This window comes from Lontra canadensis, unplaced genomic scaffold, assembly GCF_010015895.1.
Source record: "Lontra canadensis isolate GAN:19392208 unplaced genomic scaffold, GSC_riverotter_1.0 scaffold67, whole genome shotgun sequence".
NCBI classification, from domain to species: domain Eukaryota; kingdom Metazoa; phylum Chordata; class Mammalia; order Carnivora; family Mustelidae; genus Lontra; species Lontra canadensis.
In genome coordinates, this window is record NW_022631061.1 from 1,886,865 (window position 1) to 1,913,855 (window position 26,991).

General features: G+C 47.1%; 1 protein-coding gene across 5 annotated transcripts in view; it reads right to left on the reverse strand.

The window, feature by feature from the left end:
• The window catches only part of SLC7A1 (solute carrier family 7 member 1), a 73,851-nt gene that overhangs the window by 25,163 nt on the left and 21,697 nt on the right, over window positions 1-26,991 (reverse strand). For 3 of the 5 annotated variants that reach the window (XM_032879983.1, XM_032879984.1, XM_032879981.1), the window contains exon 2: window positions 11,458-11,557. The gene's annotated coding sequence lies outside the window, so the exon portion shown is untranslated. Of the gene's footprint in view, window positions 1-1,486; window positions 1,597-11,457; window positions 11,558-17,238; window positions 17,317-26,991 lie in introns of those variants that run through there. The other 2 variants (XM_032879985.1, XM_032879982.1) reach the window with 2 other exon arrangements.

The following is a 26,991-nucleotide window of genomic DNA, read 5'->3' on the forward strand; positions in this document are numbered from 1 at the left end:
AGGCCGAAACGAGCCCCCAGGACGTGCAGAGCTGTGGGGGTAGGGGGAGCACAAATGCCCATGAACCACCAGCAGCGGGTGGGCACGTGCCTGTCAGCCAAAAACCTGCTCAAGGAACTCACTTCCTAATGCTGGGGGTGCAGTACCCTCTTCGACTTAAGGGGGCAGTTTACTGGATTGCATAACTAGATACAGATACTGATTTTCAAGCGTAATGTGGAAAGGGAAGTCTTCGTTGAGTACAAAACGTGACTAGACAGGCGCAATTCAATTCTCCTAAATGGGCACACAGCAGCTCTCTTCTCTAGGGACAGTTCTGGGCCCCTTCCTTGCCCCCAGCAGCCCCAGGGGAACTGCTCTGTGAACCACGGCGTGGGGAGCACAGAATGGACTTGTGACAGGAGACTTCCCACTATTTTTACCTTGGTTACTTTTCTTTTTTTTTTTTTTTTTTTCTTATTTAGTTTTTACTACTGCAGTGCAGTTGGCATACAAGTGATGCTCGTGTCTTGGTTACTGCTGAAGTACTATCTGCCATCGGGGGGTGGGGGGGGAGGGCAAACTCAGTTCCCTTGGAAGACGCTGGAAAAACAATGCAGCCAAATGCCACTGGGAGGCCCGGGGCGGACGGCCCAGAGAAGACACGGGTCTCCAAGAAGCAGGTTTCTACTTTCCAGCAGGGTAGCTGAAAATGAGATATTTGCCATGTCCTGGGTTCAAGTTTAAGGAATATCCTTTCCATCTCCCTAGAAGTAGCATAAAACTATATTCTCCGAGTGGCATCAACTGTCAGAATTTTGTACACATTATGCCACTATTTCTATTCATGCTGAAACCCCAAAGGTGGTCATTCAACCAACAGGGAGACGAAAGAACACGCATCTGTGTAAACCTAATCCAACCGTTCAAATTCCCACAATGGTGGGTTGTTACGGACTTCTTGCTGCTGGGGTTTACGCAGAAAGTTGCCACAGAGGTTTTGAAAGTGTTACCTGAAGATTAGGTCATCCTTTCTTGTGGGGAGGAATCTGTACAACGATCAACAGCTACACTAAATCCCACCACATCTCACCAATCTCACCCCATTTTGATGCCCTAAGCTCAACATAGCCAGGATTTATGGAAATGCATAAACCCATGGTCCCACCCCGGGAAGCTGAGTGTCGGGGTGGGAAGAGGTAAGCACACACAACAGCTCCAGGAGCTGGGCCCATCGGGTGATGGAACTCCAAAAGAGAAGGTCTAACTGTCCATCTCAAAGGCCGCTTCAGGCCTCCCTCCTTGCTATCTGAAAGTAGCGTGTTGTTATGGAACCCTTCATGAGTGAAACGGTGTAAAGCAAAGAAACAACCATTAATTACATAGAAAACTTGTTGAGCGTTCCCAGACCCCCAAAAAATCACCTCCTTTAGGCTTTTCTGACACCTTAGGACACATCTTGCTAATGGATACACCAAGAAAATCGAGATAGAGCACAGCTACTCACAGATACAGTTCAGAGCTGTGGCGGCTTGACGCTGAGACGCTGAGCACAGTCTCTAGGGAAGGAGCGTGGCTCTGGGCTCTCCGGATCTGGGCAGCCTCTGTAACAGCTTGCTGCAGAACAAATGCTGAATGCCATTTTTGCTTTTTGACTTTATTTTGTAAAAGCGAAAATCTTCCGATTTCCTTCAGTTAATAAAAGACAAGTAGCACTTTGTAGTAGCAGAGTGGCATAATGCAAACCTTTAAAGAGTGTGGGACACCTGTCCTTTCCTGAGGAAAAGAGGCGTGATTTCATCAGGCAAAGACAGAGGCCTGCAGTCCATAAGTCCACCTGTGCATTTCCTTGCTTCCATCGGAAGCCTCGGTAATAAAGATGCTTTATGCTTTTCTATCACAGGCCACAGATAACGTGGCTTCTCACTGGCATGGGCAGGCACAAGATCCAATGTGATCACATGCCCTCACAGCGCCCACCTGTCCTCCAGATCTCGGTGACTTTAGCACTCTGGCCATATCAGAAAAAGCCCCAGGAGCCCGGCCGTCCATGGCTTGCCTCCTTCTACGGATTCCACAGGGCTAAATGTAGAAAGCAGCCGGAAGTTTCTGACGTCCCATCAGCAGCAGTGTGGACAGCCTGACACATGGCCATAAGCTCTGAGTCTGTCTGCACAGTGGAGCAGAGCTGCTGGACGGAGGGAAGCAGGAGGAGGCAGCAAAGTAGAGGTTTCGCCTCTCGGTCTTGACTTCCAAGCCACAGGGGGTCAGGCCAGGAGGAGGCCATGGGGACCCACCTGGGGTGCAGCACAGCTTCCAGGCACAGGTCAGGAAGTCAGCCAGGGAACAGGAAAGTACTCAAGAGAGCTTCCAAAGCAGAAATGGCAAAGAGCAAGGCGAACAGGGATGCAGACCCTGACCATGAGAGGGCCCCTCAGCCAGGCAAGGAACACAAAGGCACAGGGAACCAAGCTCCATGGTAGCTGTGAATGGTGCCACAGCCCCATGAGCTCACGAAGCACACAGACCCAAGCAGATCACCCACCCATGGCGCTGAGAGTGGACAGTGCCATACTAACCAAAGAACTAGAACAAGATCTGTCATGGGCAAATCTGTTGCCGAAATGGTATGCAGACAGACAAGCGTTTTCAACAGCTTTAATGTTCTGGGAAAATATCAAGCCCATTTTATTATCCCAGTGAGCATGTAGGTGAGGGGGAGGGGTATGTAAAGGACCAAAACACTGAGATAATCTTTCAGATTACGGGTTGTTTTCTTCGTTTCTGTATTTGTCGTAATGCCTGTGATGAGATGTGTTAACTTTTTAAAGCAGAAAACAAATAGCACTAGTTAATAACAACTAACATTTTGGGACATCAGCCAAATGAAAGATCCCTTAGATAAATTATTTCATTTAATCTTCACACTACCTTATCTATCTGGCAATATTCTGCATTCCAGAAATAAGGAAACCCAGCATTACCAGAACACAGTCATTCACAACCGTGGGTGTGCAAGAGAATCACATGATAAGATTTTTTAAATGAATGATGCCCAGCCCACCATAGACCAAGTCATTCCCGTGACTTTCTCCCAGGTAACTTGCCGAAGAGCATGTAGCCAGTGAACAATGGAATCAGGGGTCAAGCCCAAATCTTTCTGCCCCAAAGACTTGCCCCATCCTCTGAAGTAGGATCTGCAGGTTTGGAGAACAGGCATGGACGGTGTGGAGAGCTGGTACAGGAGAGAAGCAGGGACAGGAGGCAGGGCTGACTGGCGGAGGGAAAGGTCTCTATGTATCCCACCAGGAGAATGGCGCCCAAGCACTCCTCATCCCCAGCACACAGGATGCACGGAGCAGTGTTCACAGGACCACATCCTACAGAGCACCCACAGCAGACACTCGGTGTTAGGAAGCAGATAGGAAACCGACCGTCATCTTAGGTAATCACCGCCATTACTCTCCAACAACTTAGGAGGGTCTCTCTATCAAAAGAGATTTTGTCGGCTGACTAGTTAATGCTCCGAGTTACTAAAGAGTATGTCTCTGTTTCTTCAAACAAATAAAAATGTAAAAAGTTGTCAGTTGGGTTCAAATCCAGCCTAAGCAACATAGTCTTCTCTACGAAGCCTTGAAACAATTCCCATTTTCCTCACAGGAAAATGTTACGGGGTGTGCTCTATCCCCACCTCCTGTCTCGCCTTGAGGGACAGCTTCCCGGCTCCACCCCATGGTGGGACAGTTTGAGTACCTGTCACACCCTCAGCCTAGGGTTTTGTAATTCATTATCTTTAAATCAGTGTTTGGGGTTCTCAGTTTCCAAATCTTATTATCTGTTTTAAAGATTTTTTAAAAAGATTTTATTTATTTATTTGGCAGAGAGAGAGAGAGAGATCACAAATAGGCAGAGAGGAAGGCAGAGAGGGAGAGGGAAGCAGGCTTCCTGCTGAGCTAAGAGCCCGATGTGGGTTCGATCCCAGGATGCTGAGATTATGACCTGGGCTGAAGGCAGAGGCTTAACCCACTGAGCCACCCAGGTGCTCCTCAGTTTCCAGATCTAAAGATGAGACAGCACTGTTGTCCCACTGTTGCAGGTACATCTGAGGGTCAAATGAGACAATGCATTAAGGATCTCACTGAAAAACCAAATCCATTATTCTTCCAATGCAAAGAGCTGCTATTATTGCCACACCAGTAGGCATTCTGGTGTGGCATTCCTCATTCTCATTTCTTTCTTCAAGATATCAATTTGCAGTCTGTCAGCTGTCTCTGCTTCCCAGTAACAGAAGGCAGGCAGTCCCCATCAGCGAAGTGTTCCTGTCGTCAGGGCTGTCTTTAAGCGAGGCTTTGACACAGATATTTGCCTAACTTAGCTATAGTCAAATCTTTTCAATATTATCTACTCAAATTGAAGAATGATATAAAAAACAAGAAGCGAGGGGAAGGACTACTAAGCACGTTTTCACAAAAACCAGATACCCAGATACAATCTAGAAATGCTCCTCCTCAAGCCAACAGGATGTAATGAGTCAGTAGTTATGTCTCTGGATGGCATTTCCATCACTAGGGAAGGCTGTCCTTTATCAGGACAGAGGCCCTGGCCCTGTGTACAGAAATGCATTACGACAAAAACACGCATTCCATCAGGAACTCAGAGCTCCTCTGACACATGCCTTTAATCATACCTATTTTTGCAGTACGTGACAAAAATGTTCTGTATCTGGAATCTGAAGCCAAGTGATCTACAAACTCTGTCGGCATCTCTAGTACAACGCTGATTAACCAGAACTGAATAGGAGCCTGGTCCTGCAGAGTGGGGGATTCCATTAAGTCAGCTTTACATGAACTGCTAAGCACTTCACTTGGGCCTTAAAAGCTGTTATATGTTTGTCTCTCAAGTAGAAAAGCAATGTCTTAAATAAAGTTACCCTAATATCAGAATTCAAACTTACTACCACAACATTGCTTCTTTAATTCTCTAGGCCTCCAAGGTATCATGAAAGAGTTTTCTGCAGCTTCTTTCAGAACCGTCCTCTTACAAAAAGCACAAGGAGAACTGGCATCTAGACCTGGAGCAAAGCAGAGGATTCCACACAAAACTGATCTTTCACTGCACACTTACAGTCCCATTATTTTTACATTTACTAATGCATTCACTCAACAAACCCGGGTAGTTCTCAGATTTAGACGCCAAGCTCCAGTAAATTTCCACGCTTCCCCATCTTCCCATGGTCACAAGCAACTCTATGAAAAAACCTGGATTTCTAGAAATGCACTGGTTCCAAGGTAGACAAAGCAGCTGTGAAAAATCAGGTCCAGCTCCTTGAACTGAGCTAGAGAACAGACTCACAAAGGCGTTAGGGTTCTTGGGAAACAAGGAACATTCTACACCAGCTCCTCAACAGAAACACATTGCAAATTCATTTAATCCCCATCAGAGACCAACAGTAGCAATTGTAACTCCTCTCAGGAGAGTAAGAGTGGAGTTTAGAAGGCAGTTTATGCACATGCACATATGCATATATATATATGCACATATGCACATATGTGTGTGTGTATGTGTGTGTGTGTGTGTGTGTGTGTGTATATATATGCATGCATGCATTGGATTCCAGAAACCCTATCTATGCCAGGTGCCAAACGGACTCAACTTTGACCAAACTTATTCTCCATGCTGCTGACAATTCTTAATGTGTCACCTGATCCTACAAATAATAGATTCACAAGGGTTAAGTAACACCCTCTTCTTGAATGACAACTCCTCTGTAAAAATTAAGTCAATTAGTTATTCACATGGTGGAGTAAATTAACATAATCCACCTACTTCCCTTCAGCTGCTGGGCAGGACCCATGGGCTTTGAGGCAATAGGAACTTTATTTGGGAGTGAGGAAAGGTGGGTAGTTTGGGTTCCAGCGCCCAACCAAGGCTTCAAGGAAAGTTCTGGAAAGCATACAGACAGCAAGGCTTAGAAAAGTATGTGTTAGAAAGAACAGGCCAAAGCAGATGGATTAGATATTATGTTGGAGATACTACATCCCTGAAAAAAGCAGGGAGAAAGTGTCAAAAAAAAAAAAAAAAAAAAAGAGAGAGAGAGAAAGAGAGAGAGATAAACATGAAATAGCACCTCTGGGAAATAATAATGACATACTGAATATGACTTTATATAACGAATGGCCTGGAAGGGAAACTGAAGTAGTTGTCTCTCAACAGGTGATTAAGGACATTTTTTATTTTCTGCATATGGATAATTTTTTCTGAGTGTTGACTGCTTGAGTTAAGGGGAAGGAAATATTCTAATAAAACCAACAAACAAACAAGTGGAAAAAAAGGAAGGCATAAGCGTCCAAAGACAAGTCAAATCCATGTCAAGAGTCTACCTGGGAGATGTGAATAATTGAGTACATGGGATTTCATTATGCTTTCTCCCTACATCTGTGCATGTTTGGAAATTTCCAAAAGTGAATGTGAAAAGAAAGGAACCCACTCAGGGCTGACCCAGAAAACAAAGAAGAAATTCTTCCACAACCTTTATCAACCCCTACCTCCAGGACGGGAAGAGTCCCCCAGTGCTATAAGCCATGGAGTTTAATTAAATAGTCTTTAACACAGGATTAGGTTGAACCATATGAAATTATCAATATTCAGCTATTTTTTTTAACCTAGAGAAATAGCCACGAGTAAAGGATTCGTCATAGGCAGACCTGGTCGTACCTCTTACCAGCCTTATTCCTACACATCCTCTGAGCCTAAGTCTGTATCAAATTTGGGGAAGCAGACTGAAACCAGAAAAGGCAACATGGGTTCCAAAGAAGAGATTTAAGGGGGAAAAAAAAGGAGTGATTCGGAGGTTCTTCAGAGCTTGTAGTGGCTGAAAGAGAGACACTCGTAGGCATGTGTGTTTTTGTGCATGTTCTGTGTACCCATGAGGGACGCAAGTTCGTCTTGTGGGTTACATGTCACTGCTGAGGTGACCAGGGAGGGAAGGCAAAGGCACACTGAACTGCTTGTGACACACATCAGACGACCCAGGTGAAGTGGCGTGACCATAGTGGACAGGCGGGTGGGGCAGGACCGTCCATTTACCAGAGTCTTGAATGGCCAGCTGAGAAACTGACACTCAGATGTGAAATTTTTAAGCAAAGGAAGACCATCTCGAAAAACTTCTCTTGGAAGGATTGCTCTGGTCTTGTCATGAAGGACAGAGTGGAGAGGGAAACAGCACCGGGACAGCTGACTGCTCGTGGCTCAGCCTTCTTTCTCTGGGGAGCAAATCAATTATGTTTGCCTTTGAGCACGATATTTTAATCCGACTAATAAAGCACTTTTGCACAAGCAAAGGCTCTAATCTTTCACATTCACCTGCCATTTGCTCCCTGTCTGGGCTTTCTCCTCAAAGAGCCCGGAGATACACAGACTCCACACACCCACAGTTACCATGGGAATTATCTATGTGGCATATGTCATACACGAATAACCCCTCAGCAGGAAATGCCGCATTTTATGGTTGGTCTTCCTGTAATGACACTTTACCAGTAGCCAAAATCGCAAGCCCTCATCCCAAAAAGAAAAGCATGTAAATGTTGAAAGAGACGTCACAGCCTCCTTGTGCGGCCGGCCACCTTCCCTGCTGAAGTCTGGCAATGACCTGCTGCACTCATCTACCTTCCGGAATATACTGGGAGGAAATCCCCAGTATGTGGGGCCAGAATGGTCTCCGTTCTCTGGGCGAGAAATGACTCTGAGGCCCCGGAAGCAAATGGCCAGTTCCACAGAGTTCTGTGCACCACAAAATGCTGGAGCAAACCACCAAATGCTGGCGGAGGACTGCCAGCGGGTCAGGCTGCCATCAGGTGGACAAGGCAGCCCAGGAAGTTGGACAAGTGTCGCTCCTTGCACCAGACAAGAGAGCAGAATTCTGTGTGCGGGGGCTCCTGCCGCGTGCGGAATGGAGCACCGATGCAGCCTCTATCCCAGGCAGCACCACCTGCTGTGTTTCACAGAAGACTCCAGGGCAATCTGATCACCCTGTCCCCTACGGAATGCTACCTGAATGTGACCCCACAGCCTCTCCATGTAACAATAGTCAATCATTCAGACTGCCCTTCATGAAATTCTCCGTTCTTTGGTGACTGCTTTATAACAATCAGGGTCCACATCTCCAGAGAATGAGGAGACACAGCACAGACTCATGTTATTTTTAAGGAATTTTTAGAGGGTAATCCACAGACATCACAACTTAGGCCCCAAATAACACTGTCTACATAGACACTGCCACAGAAAAAAAATTTGGGGGAAGGCGTCTTGCCTTTTAAAATTCACAGCCAGTCAGTCACACTTGAGACTCAGGACCACATTTCCCTACACAAACATTGTGACAAACTGCAGCCGGGTTCCAGACCAGCTTGGACTGTGGAATCCAAAGCCAGGTTCCACAAACAGCAACTTCACCTGACATTCCTGCTGTGGAGTGGAGCGCTATGGGGGCAACCCCCACCCACACAGCAGGGTCAGGACAGCACAGAGGACATCCGAGTGGGTTAGAAGAATGAATGGATCCTATAGAGTTGTGATCCTTTAAAGGATTTAAATCATGGGTCATTTTGGAGAAAACAAAGGAGCATTTTAAAATAACTTTCCATAAAAATGGACAGTGGATGGCAGTCACTTTTCAAGGAGCAAGTAAAGGTGATCTGTGGTCGGCGATCTCTTAAGGTGGCCCCACGATCCACTCCTGGTGCTTCCCTGAGTGTGTGGGGGAACTGGGACTTGCTTTTAGTCAGCAGAACGTGGCAACGGTGCTGATATCACTCGGAGATTATGTGACATGACATCAGGCTCCATCTTGCTAGCAGCCTCTCCTTGCCAGATTACTGAACCAAGGAGACACACTTGGAAAAGCCACATGGCCATGAATGTCAGCCAGCAAAAGGCCAGGACTCTGGGGTCCTACAACCTTGAGGACATGGATTTGCCCAACAACCTGAGGGAGCTTAGAAGCAGCTTCTACCCCAGCCACGCCTCCAAATAAAAACCAAACCATAGTCAACACCTTGACTCCAGGCTTGTGAGCCAAGCCGTGCCCTGACTTCTGACCACAGGAACAATGAAACAACAGATGGGTGTTGTTTCAGGCCTCCGGGTTGGTGGTTTGTTATCCTCCCGTGGTCCAGTCATGAGGCAGAGAATGAGTCCGCATCCGTTCTCTCTTTAAATCTTCAAGAAGCTAAAAACCAGAGCCCAACATTTCTTTAACTTTCTCTGTTTTAATGGTGGAGTTGACGTTTCCTTGACCTGCAACTATTTTTTCTTGAAGTCTAAGTGATCTGAAAGCCATTTCCTCCTCTGGAAAAATGGCATGCATTAAGTGACTATTGTGTCATTTTTGACAGAATGGCGTGACTGCCCCGGGCCACTCTCCTGGGAGCTGGGAGTTATAGGAGAAACAAAGGTAAGAAATGCACTGGCCCTGGGCTCAGACTGCACACAGTCTGGGAAGGAAGACTAAAGCAACCATCTAACCATCCAGCAAATATTTGCCTTAGGCCTACTCTATGCCTCCCCGCCCTTCTAGGTGCTGAGGAAACACCAGGGAAGGGAACCAAGCGACCTGGTGGCCTGCCCTCTGGGCAGGAAGACGGTTATGATGAACCAAGGAGCACAAACCAGTGTGGCAGAGACCAAAAAGCCTCCAGGGGGCGTACCCCCTCTGTCACCATCTGGCACCTGGTAGGACTCTCTTCACTCAAGAAGGGCCTACCTCCTGGTGGTTTCTAGTAGGTTGTGAATTCCCCTGATTTAGGTGCAGTTCACGACACATGCCCAAGGGCCTGAGAACCAAGGATGGCTTCCCCACACATTCTGTCACAGTGTCCTGATCCGAGAAACAGATCTGATGTAGACTTTTCACCCCAAGAAACACTCAGCACCAACCCCCCACACACAGGCCAAGCTCTGGTATTGGGTAACAGGAAGAGGTGGTTCTAAAATAGTCTGTTAAGACAGCACAGACACATCTGCCTATCGCAGGAAGACGAGGAAGAGTACAGAATGAACTCACTCTAAGCACTTTTACTAAATAAGACCTGAAAGGAGAAGGAAAGAAAAGGACATCCGAGGTCCACAGTGGCTTCTGGCACAACGCCGGATAGCCTCCCATGACCCTGCTGGCAAGGATCCAGCTTTCCTGATTGTCTTCGCAAAAGTGCACCTGGTAACCTACACCTTTGTTCTGACATTGACCAGTTGCAATAGCCTCATTAACAAGCAGGGAGTCTCCCAAGGACATAGAAGCCATGGGGACCCCTCCTAATTTCAAGACCACCTGCTTTGAAGATGCTTCCCTGTGGCAAAGGTCATTGGCCATATCCCCTGCAAAGTCCCTCTGATGAAAGATGACCTTGATTATAGGTGCATTCTTGATAGAGCTATATTTGGAATTAAGAGTCTGAATGGCTCAAAGGATTGTAAGAATGTGAGACAGAGAGAGAAGCATCAGGTGAGGTTCTTTTATAAACACACATGCCTGAAAAAACTTTACCTCCATTTTTTTTAATACACAAAATAGTGACAATAACAATGAAGTGCCCATACTTGGTGAACTTGTTACTTCTATCAAAAAATAACCGGAGCGATAGCTTTTAACTATTTTAATAGAAAAACCCTTCTTTCCCAAACCACCTCCTCTGCTGAACCCAACTGTGAGAATCAGATAAAACTGGAACCACTCTGACACAGACAGGCAGGAGACACTGCACCCCAGTGGCTAGCCCTGACCTTCCCCCACCCTCCCTGCCTGGCTCCTTGGCTCCCTCAGGACCCTGGGGCTCCAAGGACCCGCCCGAAATACACTGACCTATGGCAGATCACTATAGCACCTGAACCCAAGAACAAGCTACAGGAAGATCCCTAAGTAAAAGAGGGAAAATCTGAGGAATGAGGGGGTAGAAGCAAGAGGAAAATCTTGAGAGCAGGAAGGCAACTGGAGCCAGCCCTTGACCTTGCGAAGCAAAGGCTCCAAGAGTTAAAGGCAGGACCACAGCACAGTGCATCAGGACTGCTGCACAGGGGCCCTGGCCCAGAGCAGGTCCCACCAAGTCCCACACACCACGCCGCACACCAGCATCTACACCAGGATGGAGGGGCAGGCTCTGGCAGATCTCTCCACAGCACGCCTCAGTGGCCTCTGCTCAGAAGCCTTGCCATCAGCAGGGTATTTCGAGTTCTGTTTGAAGGAAATGTAGGAATTCAATAAAACCATGAAAGCGAGGAGAAACATCTGTCTTCTGTTGAGTGGATGGGCCTGAAGACCTAGAGGACTCTGAAAAGGCAGAGTAGTCATAAACTTTAAAAGATGATGACATAGAGTGTAGCTGTCCCTTAACCTATAAAGTCAACAGCCAACAGAAGGACGAAATGGACAATATATTCTAGCACCCAAGAGACCGTCCTGCTGGGGTGCAGATGGGCAGACTGTACCTGAAATAGGATGTAAGAACTCGTCACCTCGTCACCTGAGGATCACCTGGTTTCTGGAGCAAAGACGTCTCAGGAGGGATGAGATGGGAGCTTCTTGCTCCTGGAAAGCAAAGAAGAGTCATTTAGGCCCCATCAGGTTGGTTCCCAGAACCGCCACACCTTTGGCTGCGACAATGAGGGATGACTCCATCCTGCTCAGCAACAGGAAGGACATCCCACCTTACAAAGATGAATGGCATGGTGGCTGGGAAGGTGAGGGTCGGAGCGAAGCACCACTGGGTGGGTAACAAGACAGGAAACTGGACAAGGTGGCTTCCAAACCAGCGATCCTACCACGTGACCTCCATCAGTGATGATCCTATCTCAAACAAGGATGGTATCAAAGCATCACCCAGACAGGCCACCTCCACAGATCTAGGACAAAGGGGCAGGTGAGTACAAGCTCTGAGGCCCTCGCCAGGAGCTGTGAGGGGAGTGAATCCCCCCTCTGAACATGGCATTGAGCACTGAGACCAGCAGAGGCAGACAGCCTCAGCTGGGTCCTTCAGGAAACAGGGGGACACCATCCGTGAATGGCATTTTGCAGCAGACTCTCCCAGAGCAGCAGCCCAGTGGGCTCAAGTGTAGCCCTGCTCGGCAGACATCAGGATGGACTGGGATGCTCTAAACATAGGATGTGCGCTCTCGTGATGAGCTGGGGGAGTGCCCTACAGTCCCACAACAAATGCGATCGAGTGATTGCAGTCGCCACTGTCTGCAAGTGGGACCAGTCACCTTCGCGGGGGGCATCCTAGGAAGAGGCTCGTTGAGGAGCAGCACATAGTCCTTCATTTCCTCCATCTTACCATTTCTACTTCGCACACTCATGTGCTTGCCCAGGAGCTGGAGGCGTCTAATGAAGCCTCCTGAATACAATCTGCACCACTGTGAACCCAGAGAGGATTATCAGTATGCCAAAGAGGCCCACGAAGATGCGAACCAACGCGGAGAGTTCCAGAACCTCGGCAGCAGCACACGGATCTCCCACAACCGAAATCCGACTCCATCCTCACCCGCACTCATTCCACATCAATACTCCATTCTCCTCCCCTTCTGTTCTGAAAACGTCCAAAGCCTCAGAAAAGTTAAATGAACATTTACAGAGTCTTCACCTACATTTACCAATATTTAACATTTACCATTATCTGCTTTATCTTTATATAAATATAAACTGTTCTCAGAAGCCACTTGAGAGTGAGCTATGATAGCTACCATGACACTTGACCTCTAAGCACTTTGGTAACTCCAGAGAACAGCACTCTCCTACGGAAGTGTAGTCCCTCAAAGGACTATTATCATACCAAGAAACTGATATTCATTCGGTAGCATCTCAAACACAGCCCAGAACAAACAACACACTGCTTGTTCCCTCTCATGCGCCAAGCTCCACAAGGGTCCTGAGAGGGCCACGGTCCAGCAGGGGAGACCGACATACAGATGCATTTCCGCGACAAGGGCACCAAGATGGTGTGGCTCACATGGGGGTCTCTACCTCCGCGGGCTCCACCTGGAGAGTTGAGAAGAGGCTTATGCGATGACGTAATGTTTAGAAGATGAGTCTAGCCAACACATACAGAGCAGGAGCTGAATGTAAAAACAGAGTGGCTTGAATGTGACAGCAAGAAGAATACTGCCCACCCCCTCAAAAATCCAAATCCCAAATCCAGGAACTTGTGACTATGTTAGGTTACATGGCAAGGAGGAATTAAGGTTGTAAGAGGAATAAACATGCTAATCAGCTGACCTTGAGATAGGAAGATTTTCTGATAGAATCAGTGAGGGTCCCTACAAGATAGAAGAGAAAGCAGGAGAGTCAGTGTCAGAGGGATGCAATGTGAGAGACCCCGTCAGCCATCCTGGTTCTGAACGTGTCAGGGGACCAGGAGTCAAGGTAGGCAGGCAGCCTCTGTAAGCTGGGAAGGACGAGGAGCCAGATTCTCTCCAGAGTCTTAGGAATGGAGCACATCCCTGCCAACACCCGGACCTGAGCCTGCTGAGACCTATTTCGGACTTCTGATCTCCATCCAGAACTGGAAGACAATAAATGTGTATGGTTTTAAGTGAATGAGAAAACAAAACAAAAAACTGTGGAGGCTGGAAACAAGGCTGGAAACTGTCAAAGCGCTGGGAGATGGGGGCAAAGTCATCCACGCCCTTGTGGCCAAGCCAAGAAAACTACACTTTGTTCTCCGGGGAAGGGAGAGAGCCAAGAGCCATGATCGGATCTCTATCTGGAATAAAAGGAGCAGAATCTAGAAGAAAAACAACCGATAATGTTGGTTGCCATTGATAAATTTGAGCTTTCAAACAAACAAACAAACAACTTAAAATTTTGGGAAACTTGCATCCGTCACCCAGAACTTGAAAGTTTCTCAAAACTTAGAGAGTTTTCTGATGATACTGGTGGTGATACTAACAAATGTGATTTTTAGAAAACAATTACATGATAAAATCTGTCCACCTCTGGAAGATCTGTATAATTCATTAAGACAGTAATTCACTGAAACAAAATCATACATGGACAAATGACTGATTCAAAGGAGAAAATGGATTTTTTTTTTTAAGTATAAAACAGATCCATTTTCCAGTAAAAAAAAAAAAAAAAAAAAGCCTGTCAATATGGTTTCAGATTCTACTGTGGAACCAACTATCTCCTTTCAAGTTTTCGTGCAGTATCAAAAAAGAATACCCATAATTGTCCATAAAGACTCCCGAAGTCCTCTTCCTTTTCCAAGTACCTATCCAAGGTCACATTTTCTTTATATATTACAACTAAAACAACACATCAAAACCGACTGATGCATAATCAGACATAAGAATCAAGTTGTCTTCAATTAAGCTGAACATTAAAGAGATTGGTAAGTATATAAAACAACGCTACTCTTACTAATTTTCTTTTGTTGTTGTTCTGGAAACTAGATATTTTCCATAAAAATGTTATGCTAACAATAAAATGATTTATTGTTGTTATTTTTAGATGGATTAGTATATAAACACTTGAAGTTGTTCTAAATTCTAATTTGTAACATGATAAACATTTATACATACAACCCACATAAGCAAAGCTCCTTCAAGTCCTCCATAGTCTGTAATGACAGAGCACAAGGGGGTTCCAAGACCAAGCGGTTTGAGAACTGCTGCTTTCTGGGCTGTCCAGTCAAGTGAACATGGCCACACTGGATCCAAGCTCATGTCACAAAACTCTGCTCACACTTTCCTGTCCTGGTATATAAGCAGTTAATGCCCAACTCAGAGGTCCTGAAGAAAAGCATGCCATACATTAATCCAGGCTGAACTCATCAGGATTAATAGTATTGGAATGCATAGCAAATACATCCATTAGTACCGCTTTTCTTTAATCCAAGAATGTTCTAGCTGATTTATTCTATTTCAACAGATTTGATAACTCACTTTTTTAAAAAACAGAGTAATGAGAACGCTACATACACTTCACACTTGAAGGATTTGATCTCCTGTATTTCATAAACACGGCCAGCAGCAAGCACACCGGATGAGCTGGGCTGTAAAGGTGAGGCCGTGACACCGGGGCTCTGTGTAATGGGGGGCACCTGGCACCTGGACAGGGCGTATGTATGCACAGCAACATGAAAACAGCATGAGGCGTATTTCTATGGAACAGTTTAGATATCAGAAGGAATCAGATCTTTTCATTAGGTACACTGATGAAGCACCAAAAATGGCCATTTTTTAAACATAATGCCCAACTTTCTGGCAACTTACACAGCTGCTTTGCCTACGAGTGTGTTTTTATGCTGTTCTTCATTCCACAAATGTTCTGGGTGCCAGATATGGTTCTAGAAACCAGAGATGCAGCAGGGACCTGATCGGACCCAAACCCCTGACTTCTTGGAGCTTAGGTTCTATGACTGGAAGCCCCTCTTTGAAAAATGAGAATAGATGAAATATTAACTGGAAGAAGCATGCTTCTGCTCTCCTAAAGCAATTCATGAGATTTTCAGATGCAGGAGGAGCTCCAGTGACACAAGTATGTGCTCCACCCCATGAGAAGGGCCGATGCTAGGGCTGTTGTAAGGAACAAAGCTACAGGGAGCACAGTTCAAGGCAACCAGGCGATCTCTGTCATGTGTACTGACTCGAACCAAGATCTCTGGCAAGAACAGAGCTCCTTCAGAAGGGCTGAGTGCCGATGGAAGGGCCAAGCCAGTCCCTGAGCAGGCACGGAGGATGTCAGAATCCTGGCAGGGGAGCATTTGTAGTTTAAAAAAGCAAACCCTGATTAATTCTTTCCTTTGGCATGAATAGTTTTCAAATTTCAGCCTAAGATTTTTGTTGGTTAAAAGAGAAGAGGGGCACCTGGGTGGCTCTGTCGGTAAGCAACTGCCTTCGGCTCAGGCCATGATCTCAGGGTCCTGGGATCGAGCCCCACATCGGGCTCCCTGCTTAGCAAAGAGCCTGCTTCCCCCTCTCCTTCTGCCTGCTGCTCTGCCTAATTGTGCTATCTCTCTGTCAAATAAATAAATAATCTTCGAAAATTTTTTTAAAATTAAAAAAGCAAAAGGGAGCACAGGCTAAGAGGCTGACAGTAGCTGAGCGACGTCAGTTTCCTGTTCAAGGCAAGAGCTGCAGGATGGAACGAAAGCCTAAAGTCCAGAAAGGAGCCTGCAAGGTCCCCAGAGCCAGCGGGGCAGGCCTCCAGGCATCCCGGAAGGATCCACCCCTGTGCCCAGAGACTCTCAGACTCTCACCCCCTGCTCCACGAGGAGCCTGCTGTGTGGGTACTGCAGGAACCACATCAAGCATGGGAGCCCCCAGCGGCTGTGCCTGCACCCCGCAAAGAGGACCACAGGAACATGGGAGCCATCCCTGCTCTCTCCTTCAGCCTCCCAGTCTTAAAACTGCATTTTAGGTCTACCCAGAAATGGCCAGACCCTTATCAACTGAAATAATTCACTCCCAAGGAGCAGACCTGCAGGGTGCCAGAAACCACAATACTTTGACAGATCACGTTCCCCTAGGCTTCAGTTGGACCCACATTTGGGACTACCACAGCTCCATGACCACCTAACACGTGCTTGCTTCCCAGCTTCTCAATGATAAGGGCTTACCCCTGACCATGGGCTTCACAGCGGCTACTCAGTGGTTTCCCAGGAAAACTCACACACTGGATTCCAGCGTCCACCTGAGAATGTGAATGCCTTCCCTCTTTTTCCAATTTCCAATGCCCACCCGAATCCTACCTGTACTGGAGACCTACACCAGTTTCTGTCCCCTCCCTGAGAGAGCAATAACACTGCAGCCTAAATGCTGTTTGAAAGACCACAGACTCCATATAGACATCTGTGGTTCTATAAAATTTAGGAGGGGAAAAAATTTCATACGGTAAAGGAAATGTGGTCAAGGAAATAACAGCAAGATATTTATCCTCCCCACAATCCTTCAATAATTAAAACTACACCAGCCATTCTACAGCAAGGTAAAGGTCACTGGACTTACAATTTGATGACTCAACCTTCCTCCGAGATGCAAAATACTCCACAAAAAGCCCTCCCAAATCCTCTTTGCTGTGTACTGCAACAGGCCAGTGAAGGCGGTTCGTCCCCCTCGGCCTATGTCTCCTGGTGATGCCAAGGGAAGAGGAAGGCAAGCAAGAGACAAGCAAGAGAAGCTGCGAGGGGCCAGGTCTAAGGTTACAGGGCAACGGTTCTCAACCAAGGTTGCTTATGCTCCCGCCAAAGGGCATCTGGCAATGCCTGGAGATACCTGTGGTTGCCACAAGTCAGGAGCAGGGGGGTGTTGTCGTCATCTAGTGCTCAGAGGCCAGGAACGCGACTCAACATCCTACGGCGCTCGGGGCGGCGTCCGCAGCCGAGAAGTATCAGCAGAGCCCTGAGGGAGACAAAGCGTGCCTTTTACTGTGTGAAACTGTCCGCTGCAAAGTGTTCTATGGACTCTATTTTTAAGTGAACTGGTTTAAGATTTTTTTTTCTTAAAGCTTCCAATAACGTCTGCAAACAAGCGTATTCACTAGAAAGCAAAACCTTGTCACAACATTGCTGGAGAACCCTCCACTGTCCCGAAACCAGGGCTGAGAATAACGAAGAGGCAAGCAGAAGACAGGGAAGAGTAAACAATTAAAAAACACGGTATGACTAAGCCATGCTTCACTTTAATGAGTTCTCATTTCTGAGAGCGAGTTGGTATCTTGTAGAAGGCTGGAGACCCAGGGACTCTGCATGACTCTGCTTGGAAGGTGAAGGTCAAACCTGGAAGAGCTGGGATGGCCAGGGCAGGCCCCTGAGAGAGAAAGGAACCAGCAGGCTGAGTCCCACTGTGCTCACAAGGGCCGCAGAAAGAATGCCTCATGCCACTTCATGGGTGAGGTGCAGGAGCTCAGGGAAGGACCCCACGGTGCCAGAAAGATCCCACTGCCGCTTCATTAAACAGCCCTCTTGTTCTGCAAAACACGGTTTCAGTGTTGGAACGGAAAGATACTTCTACTCTGCAGCTCTGAGAAAGCACAGAGATGAGGCAGTGTTCAGCAGAGGAGGATGGCCACTTCTCTCCCTGACGTGTTCTGCCCGACAAGGAGCCATGAACCTCTATTTCTTAATGCCTGAGATCTGAACAATGAAATCATAAATTCAAAGATTTGGAAGTAACCAACTCACCACCTAATGCAGAAGTCCCCCCAGGCTGTCATGGATTTGACAGGAGAGAGAGGGGAGGAAGGAGGGAGGGAGGGAGGACAGGTACAGAGAAGTGACTCTCCAAACTGCCACTTGCCTCCCTCCCGCTTCCGAGCTCTCACCAACCAGCCTCTGACTTCTGCCTCCATTTGGAGTAATGCATTCGCATCTGAAGCCAGCCATATCCCCCAAGGCGAGACCAGTAAGAATGGCTCACATTCCAATGAAATGGCTATTAGGTGCCAGCCCCCTGTAAGGCGCTCTACATACATGACCTCACCTAACACTCAAACCAGGCCTTGACATTTACGCAGCTGTTGCACCCATCTTACTTAGGGCAAGCCAGCCATGTAAAGTAGTTTTAAAGCAGAGCCTTGGTTCAAACCTGTGCGCACCTGACTCCAAAGCCACTCGGATGCTCCATTATCTTTAATGCTACTGAAAATCTACCTGAGCGTATAATCAGTCCCCCAGGGCAGTGGGCCATAATATAATTACAGTAAAACTTTAATCAGACATAAGGAGGATCTTCCCACTTAGCAAATGCAATGAGATGCGAGGGAGCAAGGAGGCAAAGATAGGTCTTCAAGGTGACTTTGGTTTCAAACTCTGCTCAACCACTGACCTGGCTCATTGAGCTCGGGCAAATTATTCTGAAACTGTTTCCTCACTTCTCCAAAGAGGAAACTACTGCACAGTTCATGGAATTGTTTAAAAACAGTAATAAATTGAGATTATGCATATAAATATAATCTGTATTTTTTAAAGTACTTACATTCCTGGAAGACTGTCCCTGAATAAGTGATATCATTTCAGAAATACTCTGCCTTCATTTCATCCCGTTCTGCAAATGCACTGGCTCCTGTTTGGCGTTTTGAAATTTCTCCGCCAAATAGCTAATGAGCGATACAAATAGATAAATGAAGCCAGGGGGGGCTGCTATTTTAAGAAATTCTCCAGTTGAAGGGAACAATTGTTTGATGTGTGAATAATCAGTTCTTAATTACATGGTTTGTCAATATTTTAAAAGAATTATCTCACTACAAGCTGTGGGGGTAGACTGTGGCACCTACCCTCTGTTTCTCTCTGCCAGTAACTGAACCCAAAGAGTTTAATAAAAATACAATCATTGCCAGTAAGGAAGTGACATATTATTGAAAAAAAGAGGTACTCACGAAACATACACATACAATACAAAAACCACAGGGTGTTCTCCAAATGAGCAGCAGAGAAAGGAGACATGGGGGAATTTCAGAGCAACAGACCCAGGATGGAGCCGTCAGGGGAAATAGAGGCCAAGGTGAAGGTTTGGCAAGGCTGAGGGAAGAAGGTAGGCACTCCCCAGACAGGGCTGAGCAGCATGGAAATCTGGAGGTGTGGGAAAGCACAAGGGGGTCCTGCGAGGGCAAAGGGGCCAGCTCACCAAGGCATGGACAGAAGGAAGTCAAGGCTCTCCTGTCCATGGTCCACGCAAACCTTCTCCAAGATCTCTTCTAGCTCTATGTTGCTTTCCCCTAAAAACACACACAAGTATTTTGGCCCTACACTGATACATTCTCCTGAGACTCAATAAATGCTACAAATGATCCCTTCTATTCAGGATTCTCTTAGGCCACCTGTAAGGGCCCAGGCAGGAAAATAAGGCTCTTGAACTCATGCTGTGTGACCTGGAGAGGTGCCTGGGAAGGACAGCTTCATCGCTCCAAGACACCCAGTGGGCTCCCCCAGAGAATACAGACAGTAGTGACCTCTCTAGTTTCCCTACTCCCAGTTCTCAGGCAGCCTCTTCAAGTCACCCACCTCCTCCCTAGTGCTGCTCTTAACCAACATTTTTTTTTTTTTAACCAGGGGTACCTGGATGGCACAGTCGCTCAAGCTTCTGATTCTTAGTTTCAGTTGAGGTCCTGATCTCAGGGTTGTGGGACAGAGTCCCAGGTTGCACTCTGCGCTCAGCACAGACCCTGCTTGGGTTTCTCTTTTTCTCTGCCCCTCCCCACCACACACACTCTCTCTAAAATAAATAAATAAATGTTTAAAAGAAAGAAAAAAGAAAGCAGTAGCATCCATGCAGACAGATCCTGTGGTTTTGAGCCAAGGACCCTTCACCTATTTTAGCTCTCAAAAGGCAGTGACTTGGCATTTTATTAATCCTTCCCTTTGCCAAGTCAAAGTTAAAGTTACTTCTGTTTTCTGGGGGCCAAGAGATGTGCTGACTGTTACATAAAAACCTATGGGAAGTAACACGGTGATGGCTGCACAACAATGCCACTGAAATACACACTTCAAATATACAACAAAAAATAGAGTTAAAAAAAAAAAACTAAGAAAATTCCTAAAAAAAAATAAACATACTTACCATATGACCCAGCAACTTACTCCTAGATATACAACCAAGATAAATGAAAGCATGTATCCACACAAAAACCTGTACTCAAATGTTCCCGGCAGCCTGACTGAGAATAGCCAAGAAGTGGTTAAATAACCCTAATGTACATCAAATGATGAATAAATAAAACGCAAAATACCTATACAATGAAGCATTATTCAGCCTTACAAAGGAGTGAAACACTGACACAAAAGCCACCATGTGGATGAACCCTGAAAACACCACGCTAGGGGAAAGACACCAGTCACGAGAGGCCACATATTATGTTACTCCGTTTATACGAAATGTCTCAAATAAAGACGGAAGGTGGATTAATGGTTGCCTAGGTCTGGGGAGGGGATGTAATAGGGATGGGGAGTGACTGTTAGTGCATATAGGCTTCCTTTTAGGGGTGATGGAAATGTTCTAAAATTGTGAAATAGTTGCCTGATTGTGGCTATAACAAAAAAACCACTGAATTTATACTTTAAATGGATTAACTTTATGGTACTAAATTGTATTCAATAAAGCTGTTTTTAAAAAAATAATAAAAGCTAGGAGAAGCCCAATCCACCAAAGGCAGCGGCATGGTTTCCTACGAAGGGCACCTGGGCAGATCCCATGATTTCCATGCAAGTTCCATGCAACAGCAGCACCTTCTCCATGTACTTCAATTCCACCTCAAGTCAAAATTCTACCTCTGACCCCCCGACCCAGAAATCAATAATTACAGTGCTGGTTGCAGTTGGTAAGAGGAGTTCCACCTCCCTACACAAGGCGATTATGGTACGTAACAGTCATTTTGCTTTGAGCGTTTCACCAATGGGCAATTATCTCTGGCGTAATACACCTTCCCTGCAAGCACTAGGTCTTTTCTCATTCTGTTTCACCGCAAACATGAGCTCCAGGCCTAACACATGGCCAAGATACTTCGTTGTGACAGGGCACAGGATAATAAAACTGAAGAAGAGTATAATCCATTAAAAAATACTCTTTGTTAAGCTTTGAGCTCCAATGGGATACAAGGGAAACACCCCTCACTCTGTGCGTATGTGGCCCGGATCTCAGAGAAAATGGGAAGGTTTTCATAGGTGATCAGAAGTGAAAGATCATCAAGCAGTAAAAAAATCCAATAAGGTCTCTTCTGCACTAGCGCAGAATTTCCAAAGATCATCAAGGTGCGCTACCAGGACAGATAAATCACCAGTGAGGCAGGGAAAAGTCATGTCCAACTTGGGGAGCTAGAAGGAAAAATGTATGGGAAACAAATTTCGGGATACTTCCTGCACTGAATGTTTGTCATGCTCAGGAGGCTTGGAGGCAGCCCTTTGTCTGCCCAGGCACACCTGACAAGTGAGTTCATACTACTCTCCCGGGCATTTACAAGCCCTGGGTACAACTCACCGCAGGCAGGTGTCAGCCCGCCCCTGCCCTCCCACGGACGTGTCCCCGACCCTGCGGCAGCTCTAAAGAAGCCGATGGAGACAAATGAGTCTTGCATGTGGCCAGGGGAGGGGCACAGGTCCAGGAAAAGAGGAGCCTGCCTGTGCCAGCCCAGTGATTACCAGAGGGAATTAAGCAAGCACTTGCAAGCCTTGCCCTCTGAATTTCTGTGCTTTGATAGACTTAATTTGCTCTCCTGGGGTGAAATAGCAGGCTGTGTTGATACAATTCTATACAGGAACGCTTAGGGAAACCTAAGGGGCAGGGAGTGCTTTAGGACTCCAAAGGGCTCCCACCCAGGGAACCATTCTCCCTGGGAGAGAGGGGAGCAAGGCAGGCGGGGCACCAGATACGCCTGCCATGTGTATAGCCGGGACTCAATTGAGAAACGGCTCTGTCCTCTTGTTTTCTCCCATTAACTTACACAAAATCTCTTCTTGAGGCACTTCTTGAGAACATTTTCATCTGTGTAAAACAGTTCCCAAATAAAAAATCATCAAGAAACGCCGGTGGCAGGAAAGAGTCACAAGAAAACCTAATACATTCCAAACCCATCTATTCCCACACCTCCTTTGTGAGTTTCTGCGATTATCTTTGTAGCGTGCATACCGTTCTTTATAATATCCTTCCTTAAAGGTAACCACCTCTTCCGTAATTTAAATATTTTTTGTAGAAAGCTTTGTATTACTCTCAAATGGAGTACCGCCAAAATGATCTGAACTCAAATATTCAGCTCAGCCCCATTACCCAGCAGAAGAGCCGTCTGTTTCCTGCAGGGACCCTGATGGCTACAGTTGTACAGGTAGTGAGCACAGACGTGTCAGGTCTCTATTTTTTCTAACATCCATTGCTACTTAACATACTATTAAGATAAAAATGTTTGTTTGTGCCCTCCCTCAAACTGCACACAGGGCACACACACTGCACTTAGGGAAACAGAGACCCGGTCTGTGAGTTGGCAAACTATAGCGTGTGGCTCACTTTTGTTACTGACCACAAGTTAAAAGTGGTTTTCACAGTTAAATTTTCCTTCCTTTTTCTTTTTTCAAGGAGGAGAATGAAAAAGAGGAAGAGAAAGATTCTCATGCAAAACATCTGGCCCCAAAAGCCTAACACATCTGCTACCTGCCCTTTATAGACCAGTTTGCTAAGCCCTGACCTAACCCATCCCTTTAAGTTTACCAGTGAGACAACCCAAATCCAGACACACTGAATAACTGAGAAGCACCTGCATGCACGTCTTCAGGATTCTAAGTAACTGAAGGAATTTTACTAAAGAAGCCATCAGTTTAAATGTTTTCAAAATGGGCCTCTGTCCAACCATCTGAACCACATTTTAAGAATTGAGTCTTATGTAAAGCAAACCAAAATGTCAGGATACACAACTCACCTAAATGGTCTTTGTCGTCCAACACCTGAAATCAGCTCCTCTTCTGTGTGCCCCAGAGCCAGGAACCCTCCACCCTTCTCCAGTACACACTGGGAGCGGACCTATGTGCACCCTGAGCTCTCCAGGGCCAGCAGGAGGAGAGAGACTCTGTGAAGGAAGACACTCCCTAACACAGCCAGCTGTGGTCACCAAACCCTCCCCTGTCCGTCCAGGCCTAGGGTACGGGGCCACTGAGGGCCCCCTGGCAAGGCCAGGCCACGCCACTAACATGGTTGGACCACCCCTAACCTTGGCCCTGACTTTGTCAACAGTCGCTTTACTAAATTCACCACCAATTACCCAGCTTGAGAGCACCATCTGTTCCCTGCGGGGGCCCTCATGACTCCGGCCTTAGGGGCAGCAAGCTCTGGATGTCTGCAGCTGCTTCTGCCACCTTGGGAATGTGGGCCGCCTGGGCCTACTCGGAGTACAATGCCTCTATTATAGACCTGCACGGCTGGACGGGACTTGGACCACCTGATGACTCACCCTCTTCCTCCAAAGTGAGCTGCCCCCGAGCTGCCCTAGACCTAGCGTGGTCTCAAAAATGCCCAGAGAGAGGCGAGTGATGAGTTTTAACAAGACACCGCATTTTAAAAGGGCTTTTTTTCCTAAGCCTTCAACTTAATAAAATCTGAGCGGTTGGTATGTCGCAGACTCTGTGCTCGGTGTTTCAGACGCACAGCCGATCAACAGTGAGAAAACTGAGCCTCGGAGAGAGGCTGTGGTGCTCGTCGGAGCTCTAAGCGGTTGTGTGGGAGTTGCCCCAAATGCTCTTTAGCCAGGTTCCCCCCCGACCTGAAGCCCCCTGTCACCCCTGTGGCTGGCCAGCAAAACCCCCCATAACACCCCCACGGCACCCTCACCAATGCAGCAAGGCCACCCTCAAGTCTGTCCACAGCCGGCCCAGTCCCACGATACGGAGAAGGCCAGGGCCGGGTGCAGAAGGCCTTCTGACCCGCAGCCGCCTGCATACCAGCCCATCACCTGGACCAGCCAACAAAGCCAACTACCCAGTACCTCCTGCCTGAGTGCGAATCCCTAGGCAGGCGCATTCACCATGTCTTTACGGCATAAAATGAAATGGCGGCTGCGGGCAGTCGTCCCTATTGTGAACATTCTCTGTCTAGGAGCCTGGCGTGGGAGAGAACACCAGGGCTCCCTGCGCCTGGGTGGGAAGGCCTGGCAACTCCCAGCAAGCTACGTTATTGACTTTAAGGCATACTGAGAGGGAAAAGAATTTTCCTCTGTCCCATTTTATACCTGCTCACTGATCTGAGGAATCAGAAGCCCTGCCTGACCCCAGCTGTGCGATCACGGGCAAGTCACCAGACTTCTCTGTTTCACCTGAAAACTGAGATAAGGATACTACTTACCTCACCTACACCTCAGCCCACCCCTGCCTTCTCCCGTCTGCGAGAACCAAGGGACAGAGAGGCAAGATAGAAATCAAAGTCTCAGATAAGACCAGATTCCTTTTCTTCCCTCTGCAAGATGAGGACAATAGTACTAAGTGACACTTCAGAGTTTGGGAGAGGCCCAGATGAATTAACATTTGCACTGAAGAGCACCGGGCACACAGTAAGTGCTATATGTTTGCTGTTGTTTTTATTAGCTTCTTAATTTACAAGAGATCTTACTACCAGCCAGCCTGCGAAGTGATGTGAAGATCACGTACTCAAAATAACTGCACTTTTATAATACGAAGGTATTCAGTAATCGACAAGGCACTATTCAAATACATAGCTGAAAACATAAAAATAAGCTGATTTATTTCTATCTTCCCTTATTCAGATGGTAAAAGACTTCAGGGCTGTTGCCTAGAAATCTTTAAATTGGCTTAAAACTATCAAAAAGATAAACAAGACCAATGGATATAAGATACATGAATTTTATATAAATGGTATAATTAACAATAACTGAGTTTTTAGCCATTGATTTTTATTTTAAAAGACTGAAACATCCTGGTTTCTGTAGCACTGAGACACATGTCCTCTGCTGTGTGCATTGCTGGGGGTTGGCAGGGACCAGAGCCGGCCGTCCTAGATCTCGCCATGTCATTCGGATGCCAGGAAACACTCAGCAAGCACTCCTTTAAAAGTGAGCAGGTCGGGATGCCTGGGTGGCTCAGTTGGTTGGACAACTGCCTTCGGCTCAGGTCATGATCCCGGAGTTCCGGGATCGAGTCCCGCATCAGGCTCCCAGCTCCACCGGGAGTCTGCTTCTCCCTCTGGCCTTCTCCTCGCTCATGCTCTCTCTCACTGTCTCTCTCTCAAAAAAATAAATAAAATCTTTAAAAAAAAAAAAGGTGAGTAGGTCATGTGGCACAGGCAGCAGGTCCTTCCCCTGGACGACACCAGGCCACCCAGAGACCTCTTCAATGGTTTGGCTTTTGGGACAAATCTGGAAGTTTTAGCTTTCATTTAGAAAAATAAAATGCTCTGCTTTACCTGCTCTACCACTGGGGCAGCTCCTCTGACTTCTTCCACTCTGAACTCCGGCAGGGAAAGAATGCCCAGTCAAGAGGCTGCTTTCCTCCTGCCGGGAGGTCTGGACGCTCACAAAGCCCAGTTATTTGTTTTGCCGAACTGTGTATACATTGAATGGAAATGTTTGTTTTCCATGTCCCACTTTACGTCTCTAAAGACAAATGATTAAAGAATTATTTCAGGGGCATTTTTTTCGCTCATCCCCTCCAACCTGGTGATATCAAGCAGCCTCATTTCCTGCCTTTTAACTCACATTCTGCCGGCATATCATCCACTCTTCTTTGTTGACCTTTACGGGTACAGTGTTGCTTCAAAACCCTTCTTCAAAGGAAAGGTCAAATGAAATGTCGCTGGGAAGGATGCCAGATGGCCACTGGCCAAGCAGGCACCGGCTCCCAGCGCTTGAGGTTACCTGTGGGCGGTGTGACGAGGTGCCAAAGGCAGGTGAGGAGGCCCACAGCCGACCGCCTGCTCTCACGCCTGGGCACACCCACGCCCTCAGAAGCCCCGTCCTGAGGCCCAGCCCCAGGCCCTCTGGCAGCCCACGATCCTTTACCTAGGAGGCCTTTCCTGAGCATTCCACGGCTTGTGCACTCCGTGAGGAACTGCAGGCCGTGGAGAAAGCTACGGGGTTCCTGTCCCAGGGGGGCCTATCATTTAACAGAGCAGAAAGGAAGTATGGAAAAACGTACCAAGAGAATACACAGGAGGATTTCCGAAGGATGGAGGGCCGGGAAGCCAAAAACCACTACTGCCGAGGTCACTGCCATAGGAGTGGGACTCGAAAGGAAGAGGCATGTGGGGATGGGAGGGTCAGCAGGATGCAATAAATGACTGGATATTAGAGGCAGGGGATGACAGCAAGTCAAAGTGAACTCTAAAACCTCAAGCCCGCTTGACAGGGACACAGAGGATTCCTTAAGAAGTGATGTCAAGAAAAACACATTTGGGAGGCGAATCCTAAGTCTGGGATTGGAAGCACCAGGACTGAGGCGAGAGTGAGGCCAGCCTGAGGTACCGAGGCCCTGACCGTTTGAGCCCACCAGTCTCTCTCTGCGTCCGTTCGTAATACACCGACAGGCTAGGAGCCTATGAGAGAAG